This window comes from Ursus maritimus, unplaced genomic scaffold (genome assembly GCF_017311325.1).
Source record: "Ursus maritimus isolate PB19 unplaced genomic scaffold, ASM1731132v1 scaffold_3, whole genome shotgun sequence".
Classification (NCBI taxonomy): Eukaryota; Metazoa; Chordata; class Mammalia; order Carnivora; family Ursidae; genus Ursus; species Ursus maritimus.
In genome coordinates this window covers 2,922,323-2,927,295 of record NW_024425563.1, presented here as the reverse complement: position 1 = coordinate 2,927,295, position 4,973 = coordinate 2,922,323, and positions in this window count along the sequence as shown.

Here is a 4,973-nt window from a genome sequence, read left to right as displayed (position 1 = left end):
CCAAGATGGAGGAAGAGGGGCTGAACGACTCTGGAGTCCCGGAAACAGGTGTCGTCCAAGCTTACTGCCCTTGTCAACCCAGTCCCAGGCCCTGCAAGGCCTGAGCAACAGCTCTGGGTGGAGGTAGGGGGGTCCCCAGACTCCTAGGCCCTCCATGTTCCCGAGGGATGCCAGGGCCGGTTTTCTGGGAAGGGGAACCTTAGGTCCAGAGCCCGGGACACCTCCCCCCTCTGTTGGCTGGCCCCCTTTCAGGACTGAGCCCCGCGCTTTCCTCGGAGCAGAAACAAAGAGTAGCCAGATCTGCCTCCCGGCCGCCTTTTCGTCCCCTCTGCCTGGAAGGCATCCCAGAGAGGCCCCATCCCAGTGTCCCGGAGACCGGGAGGGAAGAAGAGCTGAGGGCCCTGTGGGTTGCGCCCGCTGCTCGGCCTGCGGCGCCTCCTGCGCAGAGGGGGTCGGGGTGGGGCGCACCGGCGGAAGGGACCCTGGCACGGAGGGGTGCTCCATGGGCCGAGGAATGGTGGGGATCACTGCGTGCTCGGACCGTCTGAAGAATCGGGGCGGGCCGCCGCTCATCCCCATCTGTCCGGCTGCAAAACTTGGCCGAGCGGTCCGAGCGCGCGCCGCCTGCGGAAGGGGCCGCCCAGAGCCTTTCAGCCGCGCCTTCGGGGTTCTCTCCTCCCGCCAAGTCCTTTGTCTGGAAGGGGACTGTCAGCTCCGCCGCGGTTTGCCTCCTCCTTCCCCCAACCTCTACCCCCTCCGCTAACTGCCCTTTCTTCCCTTCCCTTTTCTCTCCTCCTTGGATGGGTAATCACAGGCCCCAGCTGCCAAGCGCGCTGCGAGGAGCTGCTGCCCCGGTTCTGGGTCTGCGGCCCCTCCCGGCAGCAGACGGGCCGCTTCCCTCCAACCTCGCGGGGACCCCGGCCCCTGCCCTCTGGCGTCACTTAGTGGCCAGGGAACGCTGCATCGGACTTTTCCCTTCAGGCCAAAACTTTGTCCTGAGCTTTTGGGTAGCTTTCCTCTCCCAGGGCTAGCAACACAATGTGAGTCCTGGAAGCTGGCATTTCTGTGGATTCAGGCAGTAGGGGGGGACATGGCGGAATCATAAAGCTCCAAGGCCAGTACCCCTTTTGTATTACTAGGAGTAAGGTGCCCCCAATAAACCGCTTGCGTTACAACTCAGAAGTCTCCCATAGGGGCGCCTGGGTGGCGCAGCGGTTGACCGGCTGCCTTCAGCTCAGGGCGTGATCCCAGCGTTACGGGATCGAGCCCCACATCAGGCTCCTCCGCTATGAGCCTGCTTCTTCCTCTCCCACTCCCCCTGCTTGTGTTCCCTCGCTGGCTGTCTCTATCTCTATCAAATAAATAAATAAAATCTTTAAAAAAAAAGTCTCCCATAGACCTCCCCATGCTAACGCATCTGGATGAAGTTGGGAAAATCTCAGTCCCTGGAATGAATGGTGAATATGCTGGCTTCCAAACATCTGTTTCTTTGGGGAAAGGCTGAAGCCCGAGAAGAAAGCAGCGGGCTGAGCTCGCAGTCAGGCGCCCGGAGAGCTGTGCTTGCACGCTTGGGCTCTGATTTCAGGTTTTCGCGTGCAATCACACAACGCGGCCCAGCACAGAAAAAAGTACCCTGCAGTGAAGGTTCTGTAACTGCCGCCAACCCAGCTCAGCCATTCTTCTCTCCAATAGCAAGAAAAGCTACCTAATGGGCTTCCCCGTGGAGCCTCTCGGGAGGGAAAATGAGCCTAGAGCCCCTGGCACAGAACAGGGCTCGGGAAGCGAGAGGTTGCCTTCCTTCTGGCAATGACCTGTGCGGGCTGGGGCTGCGCCCTCCACCATCCCAGTGCCTGTTTCTGGTAGAGCACCTTGCCTTTCCGGCTCCCACCACCCAGTGCGGCCTCTATAGAGTTGTTTAGGGAAAGGGGGGAAAAAAAAAGAGGAAGTCGTGACTAGGAGAGACAGTATTCACACGGTTATACAAAGTGGAACCATCACAGGGGCTGAGGGAGAATGGCAGGTGGTTCTGCTGGAGGGAATTGGGGACGCTAGTCCTCATGGTCCAGAAACACTCCTCTCGGTGAAACACTGCTGGGCTCGGACATACGCACACATCCTCACATCAGAATTTCCCCCCACATTTTTCTCGATCACAACATAAGTAAGATGCTGGGCCTGGGGTGCCCACAGAAGCCCAGTAACTTCACACACCACTCCATTTCCGGTTCCCATCCATAGTCCATTGCCTTGAACCCGATTTGACTCCAAGCACAGGATGCAGGCATCCTACTGGACAGCCAGGCCGGAAGCCAAGCTACACCTTGCACATGGGTCCCAGCCTGTGTTCACGCATCTTGCCGTCCCCCCCCCCCTTGGCTCTTCCTCCAAGAGTGAGTGGGCCTCCTGACGAGCTGTTTGGTCTAAATAGCGAAGGGTCTAAGTAACCCTTTTAAATTAATTGCTGTTCCTATAGCTAAAAGCATAACAGGCTTTGATTACATGCTAACCGGAATGAAACATAATCCTGAGTTAATTATGTGGAGATAATTTTATAATTATATCATTCAATTTAAGAAGCAATGTGTTGTTAACCTCCAATTTTCACAAGAGCAATGATTCAAAATAAAAATGGTCATAAATCTGGACCTTTTAAAAGACCTATTGGGGCTGTCTCTTGGTTTTCCCCAAATGGCAAAAGTGAGTATCAACTCAGCCCACCTATTGTCCCTTTACCTGCACATACACCCACCAAGAAAGTGGAAAATGCTGGAAAGCCTCAGACAAAGAGGGCCGTCGGAGCAGAGCATTTCCCAGTGCTGACCTGCTCTCAAATGCTAAGGAAGCCCATCTGCATTTCTATTCTGTCCAGCTTGTATGTGGAAGTAACACCCAACGTCCCTGACAGAGAGCCCCCCCCCCCCAGAGAATGCCCGTCTCTGAGACACTCCAGCTGGGACTGAATGGAGCCTGGAGCCTGGGGCTGGGGGCTGAGGTGAAGGTCAGACCCCAGCCACCCCTGCAGGTGGTTCATTTCCTCTCCCAAACACTAGTGCCCTCCGAGGGGTGCCCCGTGCAGCCCGGGGGAACAGGACTGGCTGTCACTGGCTCCCCTCCCTTCTCCCTCCCTCCCATCCCCCACCCCTAAGCCATCCTGGAGGAAGTCTGGTGGCATGGGAGGCCAGGCAGTTTAAGAGGGGCCCCACTGGGATTGACTCCAGGCCCATTCTGCTGGAAAGCTGGCCTTTCTGAGCAGTTCCGGGGAACCTGCAGAGGGCTGGAGGGTCAAAGTATCGGGTCTGGGTGGAGAGTGACATCGTCTGATTCTTATGAGGTGATCAAAGGTCAGGCAGACACATTCCCTTTGGACGCCGGGTGAGCCCCAGAATTTATTCTGGTTGACTGCACATTGCCCCTAAGTGGGCGACTCGCTGGGGACTCATCACCTGGCAGGGAGAAAGGCAGCTTTTAGGTAGCTTTAGGTAGCTACGGGAGCGCTAAGGAGACAGAACCAGCTGTCAGAGGAGGAACATAATACAAACCACTGGAGTCACAAGCCAAACTGCCCCGAACCCAACGCGAGAGTGACAATGGTCTTTGTGCCCGGCACCGAATGGGGTAGCTGGGCGCAGCGCAGAGCCGGCCGGTGTGGGGCTCAGGTTTCCACACAGGTAGGAGCATGGGCGGGGGGGACCGAGGGCCAGCCCCTCACCTTGCACCACAAGATTTGCAGCCCCCTCCCTTCCCCCTACAGGGGTATCTCATTCGCACCTTTTTTTTTTTTTTTTCTAAATGCTTCCTGGTCTAACTTGAATATGCAATGAGGCGCCAGAGCTTTGTGGCGGAAATATAATTAAACTGGTGAAAGATGTAAAAGATGAAGAATGAGGATGACATCAGGCCGATTTCACACTTGGCAGTCGGATAGCTGGGCCCAAGCCTTGCTCTTGCCACGCAAGGCAGATCAAAGCGCCCTGCCACTGCTAAAAAGGCAAAAGGAGACTTAAGTATGCTAATCCCCAGGACAAATATATTTTAATCTTGTTAGAATACAAGTTAATGCTGCAGCTCAGTGGCTGAACTTGGTCAGACGCTAGAGATCCATTTTTATTTTAGCTATGAATGAGGTAGACCTCCTGGTTTATTCATAGGTAGGAAAAGTAAGTGTACAAAGCTAACCCCTCTTTGGGCTGCGTCCCCCTCACCTAGACTTCGCGCTGCTGGGGGGTGGGGATTCGGGAGGTTGCGGGGATGGGATGATCCCTGACACCATTCATCTCTCCCCATGCCTCCCTCTTCTGTACAGGATCCTGACCGCCGAGAAGGAAACCCAGCTCATTTGGCAGAGAAGAAACAGGGAAACTCTGAAATTAATTAAAAGATTCTCCAAAGCAATCCGTTTCCCTTTAGGCCTGAGGTTTGACAACCAGACCAATTCCTTCCTATCAGCCCCCTCACTTTAATTTTTACAATGTCAATTTTCATTACTATTAATTATTTGCTGAGCTCCAACTGTATATTCGGTGTTGCCCTCCCTGATGAGCAAGAAGCTCGCAGGTTCTTGTAACTCCGAGTTTCAATTCCTGTTAGATGTGAATCTGTAAGTCGGGCGTGTATGCATATGGAGGATAATAGTTACAAAGAGAGGAAGAAAAACTCAGTCTGCAGCGCTGCCCCGCAAATAAAGCCATTATGGTGAAATAGTCTACGTAATTGCCGGTGTATCTGTGCACGGGGTGAGTGCGTGAGCGCGCGAGTGAGTGCGGGAGCGAGCACGCGCGCCCACTTCACCGTAAGGTCACTGAAGGGGAAACTGCCCGTAGACCCGCATGCAGAATATTGCTGGTGGCAGCCCTCTAAAAGGTAATTTCTGTCTCGCTGCTCCAATGTGTGTTAGAATTCCCTCGGCCTCAGGCAGAAAACCTGACTCCCATTAAAGCCCCCCCCCCCCCCCCCCCCCCCCCCCCCCCCCCCCC